Source organism: Adiantum capillus-veneris, chromosome 12 (genome assembly GCF_014529385.1).
Source record: "Adiantum capillus-veneris isolate H3 chromosome 12, ASM1452938v2, whole genome shotgun sequence".
In the NCBI taxonomy this organism is placed as follows: domain Eukaryota; kingdom Viridiplantae; phylum Streptophyta; class Polypodiopsida; order Polypodiales; family Pteridaceae; genus Adiantum; species Adiantum capillus-veneris.
The window spans coordinates 158,337,010-158,349,627 of record NC_140942.1 but is presented as its reverse complement, the minus strand read 5'-3'; the positions used below and the strand labels follow the sequence as shown (position 1 = coordinate 158,349,627).

Here is a 12,618-nt window from a genome sequence, read left to right as displayed (position 1 = left end):
CTAATCCAAGAGACACTCAGCACCTCCCCTCAAATAGATGTATAAAATTGAGACCAGCTAGTTGAAGCTATCTCCAAACAAATACAACTGAAGGGGAAAGGCAAAACACAAAAAGAAAAAAATCTATAGAATGTTGTCGTAGACTAGAAGGCTATTGCCCCCCCTTCTTCTTCATCTTCATCTTTCTCTTCTTCTACCAAATACACTTTGGGCTTTGAATTTTTTTTGGTGCTTCCTCTGTCCCTTTTGAAACACTTGGAAGGGAGGTGACCCTTCTTCCCACAAATGTTGCAAGTCTTAGATGTTAGATAATCCTTTGCTATATCCCCTTCTTTGCCACACTTGAAGCAAGTTTTGTTACTAGAGCCAACTGCCAAAGCTCCTCCCCATGAAGTAGCATTCCTCCCTTGCTTCTTATCCTCGAAAATTAAAGAGTTGATGAAATCTTGAAAATCTAGTGTTGGATCCTTCTCTTCAATGATGGTCATGATCTGGTCAAAGTTAGGTGGTAAGGCTACTAGAACAACTGCAATTTTGTCCTCCTTTGGTACTGCAATGTTTACATAAGCTAGTTGTGTGGTCATGCTTTTGAGGCGATTGACCAACCTTGCAATATCTTTGTTATGCTCCATTTGTGATTTTTATAAATCTTTCTTTAAGCTCACTTTTCTCTTCTTTTTCCTAGCTCCAAATTTTTTTCTAGTGCTTCCCATGCAGCTGATGAGGTACCACAATCATCAATAACATGTGTGTAATTGTCATGTAGTGCAGTGATTATGATTCCTAATGCCTACTCATCCTTGTCTTGATTTTGTGCACTCATAGCTCGTGTCAGTACTTGTGCACTAGCAGTGGATGTCAGATCAATGAGCGTTGGCTTGACTATTCCCCACAATTTCTTTTTCATTAAGTAGCCTTTCAACTTGGTTTTCCAAGTATGAAAGCCCTCCCCGTTAAATTTTCCAAGCCCCTTCCCTTCCATTGCACTAGTAGAGGGGTCTTAGCTTAGGAGACTCTCCTAGCTAGTGTCTACCTCTTTACACGAGCACAAATACCCCTTTGGAGATGATAGAAGTTTGATTTGCAATTAATTGTTCTTGGATGCAATATTTGAAATTTTAATTGAGAGAGAGAGAGAGAGAGAGAGAGAAAGACCTGTTCACCGTTGATGAAGCTTTGAGTGTCTCCTTTGAATGATTGCTTGATGAAGGCTTTTTGATGCTTAGGTGTGCTCCCTCTTTGAAGCCTTGAGATCAAGGATGGAGCTTGTGAGAAATGCCCCTTACAAAAGGGCTTGATGCTTTGGCTCTTCTATTGGCATGGGCCTTCTCTCTTGTACCTGCTTGAGGCTCTGTTGTAGCTTTAGTGGTGTGAGCAGGTTCTTAAAAAGGAGGTTGGGATGCTCTTGGAGATCCCCATGGGAAAGCTTCCCTAGTAAGTTGGACAGTGGGCAAGGTGCGCGGGAAATGTCTTCTAGGACCCAAAAAGTTCCAAAGCCTTTTTTAGTTTTGTTTCGACTCTGCTTGCAGGGCAAGAAAGGCCGCGGCATCCGATCGCATGTGTACCCACCTCAGCGGACCCAACAGGATTCTATGAGCCAAGCTTGATTGGGATTTTGGGTCCGCCAAGGTCGCCCCCTCCAAAATTACCTTGTGCGGTTTGAACCTCCACCAAGTCAACGAGTACACTATTTGTAGTGCACAAGCCAACAAAGAAACCTTGTTTGCTTGTGAAAAGCCTCTTAACATAAGGGTATTAAGACTGACATAGCAGGGCTTTACACACATGCACACACCTAAAGTTAGAGATATAATTATATGGCTTAACATCCTCAGATTTTGGGACTTAAGAGCTCAAATTAAAGCTAGTGCAGACGAGCATACACACATACAACTTGCAAAGTTTAATTGGCCAATTAATTTGGCATACAATGCCCGATTAAGGCGAGGGAAAACTCGATGGATTACTCTTGGCAACGACTTCGCACACACATAAATTGCACTAGTAAATGGTGGCTTCAATGAGAGTTGTGAGGCAGTTAAGAAAGCTGAAAATGAACACAAAAAATTGAACACACAATCAATGCTAAATGCAAGGTCCCCTTCACCTAATCACCAAAGGGTAATGGAGCATGCTCTTGCCCAAGTGGTGATTAGGGATTGGGATTATTAAGGTAGTACAAATAGACTTTAGAGAGTGCTAATAAAAAAATGCTGATCACTAACGCACAAAATCATAACAAAAATCCTAGTGAGGCGGTCCAGGGTGGGCAACAAGAGAGGCAACCTCTAAACACTTCTCAAGGCTCCCGTGCTGCTCAATTGAGGTTGGGGCAACCACAAGCACAACAAAACAACAAACCCATAGCCAAACCCAACTACACAAGGGGCACCACCTAGTTTAAAAGCGAACTAGGACGCAAAAAAGGGAGAATCGTTAGAGCAACCCAAAATCAAGTAGGGACTTTACACTAACCCTAACACCAACGGAACACTCTCATGCACTAAAACATGAGAGAGAGAGAGAGAGAGAGAGAGAGAGAGAGAGAGAGAGAGAGAGAGAGAGAGAGAGAGGGTGTACAACTTAGCTTCAACCTTATGATTTGCACAAGAAGGCACCTAAAGCTTGCGGATTCAAGTGACAAGATTTGGTTATAGCATCACTAGCACATTGTCTTAGGGTTATGGGAGCCCTCTCACCATCCACCCTTTTACAATGGTAGCCAACAAACAATAGCCAACGAATCACAAGGACAAGCAACAAAACAACAAGCTTCAATGAAACAAGTCACCTTATGAAGCTTAATGAGTTTGCCAAGCCAAATTGGAGGAGAAGCGTGAGCCTTTGGACATGAAATTGCACCCAAAACTACCAATTCATTGATGTTGGGGTAGATACAACAATGGTAGAAAGAATATCTTCTACTCACACTCACTCAACTAGCTCAAGCTTTTCTATGCACCAAAGTGATGGCTTTCTCTCTCCTTACAACCACGATAGAACTGGCGTGTACTATGCTCAATCTAGTGTGCAATGGTGTACATATGCCTTTTACAAGGAGAGATGGGTTCTATGTATAGGTTTTTGGAAGCTTTGATTAGGATTAGTTCTAATCAATTTTATTGACCTAACAAGAGATTAGGAAATATTTTGATTTTTTAAATGGGAGTGGGTCTTCCTTATCCCTTAAGCCACATGGATGTGGGCTCAAGGGAGAGAATTATTGAGAGTGAAAGGAGAGAGAGGTGAGTAACGTGGAGGTGCCTACTCTAGTAGATAGTAGAGGGTGCAATTTACAAGAAGGGTTAGTTATTAGTGATCACTAGAAAAATGTTAGTGGCATATTTACAAAAGTGATGATGACTTGATTGTTGAGGAACCAAGGGTGAATGAGGTGGATGAACTCTTGAGATTGGTGAAACCTCCGAGTTTATGGACTCACCCTTATGAAAATGACCGCCGGTTCTTCTTCTTCTTCTACTACTTCTGCTTCTTGCGCCGCCTTCACGGTTGATCTCCACGATGAAGATGAGGATTATTGATGAAAAACCTCTGATTTGCAGAGGTTATGCAAGGATAAAGTGCTAAAAATTCATTCCTTTTAGAGGAGTTAACATGAAATTGTAATTTGGGGTTAGTAGAGAGCGGTATGAGAGCATATATGTATATAGAAGGCTATGGTGGTAAGAGGGGAAGAAGAGATGGTGAAGAAGGTGAGAGGGACATGGAAATCTGTACATTTTAAAGGATGATGGAGAGGGATGAGTGTGTATGTGTGTGGGAGTGTGAAAATGTGAGAGAAGAGTGAGAGGATCCTTGTGTGCATAGAATGGGTAGACTGGGTCGCACCAAACAATTCACCAAAATTCGTGCTTTTCTCCAACAATGTTGAAATATTTATGTAAAATAATTTAGCTCACGAGCTACATTTTGTATGTTGACAACTTTTGCTGATTCAGATGATAGAAGGGTTCCAAAATTCGCCAAAAAAGCTGTGTATTGTGGGACTGCAAAGGTACTTATGTGGGACCCTTTTTGGTTGAATTCTCCTTATACATCCAAAGGTGAGCCCCCCATGACCCATGCCATGACCTAAGGAATCCAAGTGGCCCTTGCCACATGCATGGATGATGAATTTTGGAGAATAAAAAACAATTGCACGTGATAGACCTAGAGCTTGGATTTTTCCTAGCCCTTGTCTTTATGAGCACATGGTGTATGGAAAAAAATATGTGCATGACCCATGAAGGAATATCATGATAGGAGTATTTTATTTTGTTTTTGGGTGAAAGAGGAAAGCGAGAAAATATCTAGTGAAACTGAGTGACAGTGTAGAAACAAATTTCGACTTCCACGAGGGTGCGGGATGAAATGCATGGGTTTATTTTATAAAATTAAATATTATGGGGTATCTACACACTAACATAGAAATATTTCATGCCATGAAAGGATGCAAAAAGATTTAGAAAAAATGCACACTTAGGTCTACATATTTACACAATTACCGAATAAATTGAGAAAATAATGCTATGCTTAGGTCCTTTATAAGAAATATATTATACACGAATAGGACCATAATATATATTTATTTATTTATTTTTATTTTTTTAACCTAACCTGATGACTAGCTCCATGAAGATTTTTTAGAAAATATGGAAAAGAGTCCTAACACACACGCCTATGTACAATGCAAGAGCAAGCTTAGCCATCGTGCTAAAGTGTTTTGATTGTGTGAAGTGGCTCATTAAACAAAATATTTGAGAGCCAAAAAACGGCTATCACTAGCTAGCACACCGTAGCTCTGATACCGATCATGCTAGTTATGGTGGATGAAAGAGAAACATCATGCACACAAGTGAGTGTGTGTTGGCTAGGTTATCACTCAAGCGAATTAGGTTCCAAGATCAATTAGCTTGGACTCATAAACACGATCTTGAGTTGTTGCTAAGCCATCACAAGTTCACCATAAACAAGAGAGATGTAATGAAAAATAGACTTGGTTTATTCATTCATGAAATGAGCTTTAAGTAGCTCTATAACCTTGCACCAATACATGTGGGCTAATTCCTTCTCTTCTCTCCTTGACTCATATTTTAGGACAAAGCTCACACTTTACAGCTGATGAGTACCCTCTTTCATTTTTTGGGTACATTGTCTTCCTTGGAAGGAGGATTATCTTGAGTACATGACGTGCGGCTCACCGACCACATGTATAGCAAGATCAACTCATTCCCCCTGCTTTTCATAGGAAATTTTGGTCATGCATTTGGATGCTCAAGATCAACCGCTATTTCATGTGGATTATTGTGCGTGCAAGATTTCCTATGGACACTTGGTCTATGATTACTGGTCATAATCCAACTTGCCAGAGATGTACTTTGTAGCCTGAGTCTTTGAGGCACTATTTTTGGGTTTGACCGTATGTCCAACTTGTGTGGAGGGTAATTCATTATTTTTTGATCAAGGTGGGCATTCATGATGGGTTTGTGATATGGGGATCAGTTGCATGGCTTTTGCAATTTCTAGGGTCAAACACCCTTTTTTAGGTCTCACCAACAAATCCAATTTTCATGCTTACACCATTGGGATATAGACCATGCAATCTATAGATGATTCCATATACAGGTCATTAGTTGAACCTCTTAGAGAGGTTACTATGATCTACAACATCACTCTTTGGAACATGTCGAAGTCTTGTTGGGCTCACATTTTAGGCCCTCTGTCTTCTCCTACATCCACCACTTTGATAGCTATTTGGATTGAGCTACTGCATACTCTTCACAGTCAATGGGATACGTCAGTAGGCTTCTTCAGGGCAACAAAGAGTTGTAGATACTCTTTTCTTTAGAGATGGGAAAGATCTTCATTTGTTTTTAGTTTGGACCATGGTCACATCACATGGCATTACACACCTCCATAATGGTTCATTTTGCATTCCTTATAGAGGCCTCCTTGATGTGTACATAGCCTCACATTGTTCTCCCCTTCTTGTACATCTTCTAGGTGATAGGTCTTTGAGCATCTCCAAAGGTTTCTTTAGTACAAAATATACAGAGGATAAATGAATGTTGGCACTGCAATGAAAGTTTCTCTTGGTAGGAGGTAAGGGAACAAGCAAGTTAGACAAAATCTCAAACCAAAAAGAGCTATTCAGGAAAAATAAGAGAAAGAGGAAGAGGAAGAGAAGGAGATTTATGAGTGGTCACGCCGTATTTATCGACTTGGAGAGGCTATGGATGACTTTGTTCCTAAAGTGAGAGTGTCGAACAAAAATCAACATCATGGAAAATACTCAAATGGAAACCTAGAGTTGCATCGACTGAAAAAGTTGCAAACGATGAATATGGGCGACAACTTGTTCACACACTCAATACTAATCATGTCCAGACTCGTGGTGTTTTGTTTGAGAATGGTCATGCACGGATGCACCTAATTGTGTTGTTTTTAGTTTTCATTGCAGTGATGTCTTAGCTCAATAAAGATAAGCAATGCCATACCATTTTTTGCTAGCATTGGTAGTACTTACAACAATTTTTGTTTTGACAAACCTTCATGCAACTCTGTTTTATTTTACATCATCCATTTTGAACACTTGAACCCATTTGATCGAGTCTTTTTTTCGCCCTCAGAATGTATAATAGCTCTGGTGGTGATGTCTTTTTTTACTTAAATCTTCCTCTTCTACTTTGGATATCTCAAGAACACACCTGGAGCGTGATAAAGGATGCTTGGCTGCAAGCAAATTTCATCTAGCTCACGAAGTATGAGCTAGAGTTCCTCCTTGGAGATGAGAATATTGACAAAAGGTTGCCTCAGTATTATGCAGTAGATGGCAATGAGCCACGCCCATTGCAACATGAATATCATTACACCCCAACTGAATTGGATCCCTTGTGGCATGAAAACTTGAAAATGTTGTTTATAAAAGAACACATATGTCTTTCACTACTATGACCTTAACTTCAATGGGAAAGTCCTTGGTGTAAAGGATGTGATTATCCCTACTTATAGCCATTTTTTGGCTCTTCATAATTTCCATAGTGAGCTACTTTGCCCTATCAAAATCACTCAAACAATGTGGTTATCTTCACCCTTTCATTGTACATAGGCGTGTGTGAGTTAAAGAATTTTCCCAATATCTCCTAAAAACCCCCTAGCTAGCTAGTCATTGGACTAGTTGAGCCAAAATAAATAATAAAATAATAAAAATAAAAATATAATATGACCCTTTAATGTGAAAATATTTCATTGTATATAGGGTCTAAATATAGGGATTTTTAAAATCTATTTTTGTACGTATTTATACCTAGGTATGTGTTTTATTACACCTATGTATGCCTTCTTTCATCCTCTTGCACCAAAGTATATTTTTCTTACCAATGTCTATAGACTATCTCATAAATATTTTCTTAAAAACCATCCCCACATTCCTATCCTCACCCGTAAGAAAACAAAAAACCGGTTTCCACTCCCTTAGTCACTTTTATTATATAATTTTTATTTACTTGCATACTTTCTCCTCTTTCACCCAAAATAATACAAAAGAGGAACCATATCATTTGATTCCGATATATTTTTTAATATCCATTAATATTGCATATTTTTTTTGTACTCATAAGTCAAACACCATGTGCTCATTAAGCTAGAGTCCATGAATAAGTCCATGTGCTAGTCTCACCATATATATTTTCTTTAATCACCAATGGTCCTCCTCCATGCATGTGTAAAGACAACATGGATGCCTTAGGTCATGGTATGATTCATGGAGGGATCACTATTGGAGGATTACGCAAATTCAACCAAAGAAGGGGCCACCAAAGACTTTGGCAATGAGGAAAACAGGTGCTTTGGTGGAATTTTTTGGGTCCACCTCCACTCTGAATTTGAATCTATCCTCAAAAGAAAAAATGTAGCCCACAAGCTGAATATTTGCCTCAAATTTGTTTCACAATTAATGGAGCTACCATCGGTGAGATATGAATTTTATGGTGGATCCCAGTCTGCCCACTTTTTCTGCCCTAGTCTTCTCTCACCGCTTTTCACACTTCTACACACACACACACACACACACACACACACACACACACATTTCTCTCAATCCCTCACGCAAACCTACAACTTCTATGTTTTCTCTCACCCTCGTCACCATTACCCTCCCCTCTCTCACACCCATATCTCTTTCTTGAAGCTCTACCTACATAAATTATCTTCATATCCCTCTCTATTACTCCCATATTAGAATTTTATTTCACCTTTTCAAAAGTGCATAAAAATTTAGCAACCTAACCATGCTTAGAACTTTGCAAACAGGAGGGTTTTTATCACAAAAAACCCTCATATTCTTGGAGGTTTTCAACTATGGCGGTGGCGTGAAGAAAAGAAGATGAAGAAGATCGACGACCACTTTTGACAACCTACACACGGGTGAATCCAAGATATCTTAACGGTTCATCCATCTCATTTATCTTCTTTCCTCAGCCCTTCAAGTCATCCTACCTATTGTACATATGTTACTAACTTTGTTTAGTGATTACTGACATTAACTGCTAACCCTTTCTTGTAAATTGCACCCACTCTACTCTATCTTGGAGTAGGCAATGTCACAAAAAAATCACTCACCTCTCTAGAATCTTCTCTATTTTACCTCAATAATTCTCTCCTCTTGAGTCCACATCCATGTGACTCAAGAGACAAGGGAGCCCCACTCTCATAAGAATCCATAAAAATTTTCATAAACATGGTTTTCTATGTAAATGTTGATCAGGAGATAATCCTAATAAGGGCTCTTCTCACCTATAAATAGGTCCTTTTTTCCTTTGTAAATGGCATAATCTCTACGATTGCTCACTACTTTAAGCGTACCATTCTCCATCGTAGTTGTAGGGAGAGAGAGAGAGAGAGAGAGAGAGAGAGAGAGAGAGAGAGAGAGAGAGAGCTCTCTATACACCATTACTTGTTGTGTATAGTAAAGCTTCTTTGAGCTAGTTATAGCATTGCAAGGGAGTGAGTGATTTATAACCTCCAATTAAAGTTGTACCTACTCTTGCAAATCAATTGAATCAATAAGTTGGGTGCAACCGTGGTTCAAAACTCTCTTGAGTCTCTCCAACTCACGCTTGGCAACCTCATCTTGTTTGGTTTAAGGTGACACGTCTTCATTTTAAGATTCTTTTGTACAGTATTTGCTTGTATGTGACTCAAGAGCTCTTGTGTTAGTTTTTGTTGCTTGGGAAAACATTATAAGAGGGTTGTATGGTGAGAGGGTTCCCATAATCCTAAGATAATGTGTAGATCGCAACAACATCAAAATTAATTGTGTCTCTTGACTCTCCTCCAAGCTGTTTATATACCCGTGTCAATCATTTAAATTGAAGCTTAATTCTTGTACAAAATCTCTCTCTCTCTCTCTCTCTCTCTCTCTCTCTCTCTCTCTAGTTATAGCATTGCAAGGGAGTGAGTGATTTATAACCTCCAATTAAAGTTGTACCTTTTCTTGCAAATCAGTTGAATCAATAAGTTGGGTGCAACCGTGGTTCAAAACTCTCTTGAGTCTCTCCAACTCACGCTTGGCAACCTCATCTTGTTTGGTTTAAGGTGACACGTCTTCATTTTAAGATTCTTTTGTACAGTATTTGCTTGTATGTGACTCAAGAGCTCTTGTGTTAGTTCTCTCTCTCTCTCTCTCTCTCTCTCTCTCTCTCTCTCTCTCTCTCTCTCTCTCTACGTGTTTGATGTGTGTATTTGTAGCATTGATATTAGTGTTAGTGTACCCTTTCTTCTCGCTTGTATTTCTTAAGGATTCTCCTCTTTGGCATCCTAGTTTGCTCTCTAACTAGGTGTTCCCCCTTACTTGTTGTTGACTGTGGGTTTGGTGTGGTTTCTCTTGTTTGTGGTTTCCCCAATCCCAATTGAGCAGTACGGGAGCCTTGAGGGGTGTTTAGAGGTTGCCTCTTTTATTGCCTGCCTCGGACCGCCTCAGTTTTGGCGCCGCCACTGAGGAGGGCTTGTGTATGTTTTTCGTGTAGGTTCAACCTTAGAATATTCAAGTAGTTTACATGAATCACGAGAGTTTGTATGATCCTTTCATTCCCATTGCAAGGCAAAAGATACACATAATTGCTAGTACTAAGTTGCAATTTCAACGTGTAATTCGTAGGATTTTAGGTCCTCTTAGGTTGGCCGAGATAAACGCTTCGGTAAATCCTTTTATTTTTTCTCTCATTAGGTACATTATTAGCTTAGACGTCTATATTTTTGTGTTATTTTAAGCATTAAGACATGCATAGGCCATGGATAATGGCCCAGGAATAGAGGTTTTTCCCTTTCATTTCACTTCACACATTAGAATAAACATTGCAATTAGTAGGAAAATCTATTTTTCAACAGCGTATGGTGTTCATGTTTGGTGCCCAAAGAGTAGGAGAAATTCTTGCGTCACCAAACCATGTCATCCTACCTCTTGTTAATTATCATAGATCATTTGATGTGCATATTTTTATTTTGTTGTAGAATATATTGTGATTTAGAAAACATTATTGTGTAAATCTTTTTAAAAAAGAAAAACAAAAATGTGTTGTCACTTTGAAATTGATTCAATGGAGGCCCAACGTCAAATGTCAGGATATCCTCTCTTTTTTGGAGAGCCTGGCGAGGATGCCGAGCTATTTCTAGCTAATTTCACAATGGCGTGCGGCATAAAGAGAGTGATCTTGAATGCTTAGAAATGTTTGAAGTAGTCCTTTAGAAAGATGCCCGCATTTGGTTTGACTCTCTATCTCAGGATGTTAAGGAAAACTATAAGGAAGTTATTGATGAGCATTTTAAGAGATACTTTTTTGACACCCAAAATACTCAAAAGATATGGCAAGACATCGTTTCTCACAACCAAAAATACTCAGGTGATTACTACTTTTGCAATGTTGGAATTGTGGAGAGTCTGGACATGGGATGTATAATTGTCCTTGGCCCCATGGGGAGCCAGGGAGACCTAACTTGAATTATCCAGTGATGATGCAGGTGAAGGAACTAGTCAACAACCAATGCTTCTACAATGATCAAAAGGAGTAAGACCACCTCCACAAGGAGTGGAAGGAGTTCCACCTTTGCAAGATCCAAATGTGCATGTGGTAGATGTGACTAATTCAAATGAGGTGGACATGGAAGCAAATGGCATTAAGCATGGATGTGGAAAAGGTAAGGAAAAAGAAGGAGTCACGTCACAAAGTGAACCATGGACGAGAAAAGAAGGCGAAGGAGACCAAGCAAGCCAAGAGGACTTGGTGTCATATCAACCTCCAAGACTTCCCTCTTGGACATGGTATGGATCCATACAACCTGTTGGAAGACATGAGAGGTAAGGGCCCTAATATCTCATGGCCTCAGTTTCTTGCATTATGTCCACAAGTTAGGAGGGATTTAATAAAGACAATTAGCACTAGGAGAAAGGTAAAAGAGAGCGTTCCTATTGTAATTGTTACATCAAAGGGGGGTTGGTTAGGAAAGGTCTCGTGGATGCCCGGGGCAGTCACTTATCAAAAGACCCCTATATCACGTGCGTTCAAGAGGTAATTAATAATACCCCAATATACATACTATACTTACATTGTGAGCCTATTTAAAAAACCCCCACCCCCCTCTGTATGTATACATTTTTATACATTTTGGTCTTTTAATAATCCTCTCCGGTTAACTCACGTGATATCATACACATTCTAGAAAGTGACCGCCCGGGCGTGGATGGGGGTTCACAAATTTGTATCATGACAGAGGGACTCATGCAAAGACTACGCATGCACATCCATGAGACACCTGAAATCAAAGTGAAAATGGCAAACAATAGCAAGGCTAGGTGCGTATGCATTTGTAAAAATATTTTTGTGGAGGCCTTTGGCATTAAGAAGGCGGTGGATTTTTATGTTATGTCGACCAAGGGAAGTGGCTATCCATTTATCCTAGGAAGACCATGGATAATGAAAATGCAAGCTTTGCACAATTAGGAAAGTGGAAAGTTGATTTGCAAGAATTAAAATCATAAAAAGATTGTCTTTGACATGAAGGAGCAACGTCAAGAGGAGCTCCATGAAGAATAATTGCAAAGTGAGACGGAGGAAGACTGGACTGATAGCACTTCAGAAAAAGAAGAAGGTAGTGGTAGCACTATGGAAGAGGAGTCTTCCATCGAATTCATGGGGGTAAGGTTTAATCCAAGCAACCAAGAGACCTCTTGCCCAGGCTTGGAGGAGGTAGGTCCTCAAGAGAACCAAGGTATGCAAGACGAAGGGATGCTAGAAGGTATGCTATCAACCACACTTACAAAGGAATAAAGAGGGAAGTTCAAATGTATGCTAAGGAGGAAGTTTTCTAAGCTTTTTGCTAAAGACTACACCAATGTGCGTGGAGTGTATGATTTTCAACACAAGATTGAGCTAAAGCCAGAGGCCACACCTAAAGCTCAAAAGTTACAAAGGCTAGGAGTCATCAAGGAGCAAACTTTACTCAAGGTTTTAGCATTAGGTTTCATTTATCTAGTGGAGAATTCAGAGTGGGTCTCTCCCATTGTTGTCACTCCCAAGAAGAATAGAAAGTGGAGGGGGTGTGTGGATTACCGTCCCCACTGAA

General features: G+C 39.8%; 1 pseudogene; it reads left to right on the top strand.

The window, feature by feature from the left end:
• The first annotated feature begins 6,061 nt into the window (after window positions 1-6,061).
• Window positions 6,062-7,281, top strand: LOC147446762 (fructokinase-like 1, chloroplastic; annotated as a pseudogene).
• Window positions 7,282-12,618: the final 5,337 nt, after the last annotated feature.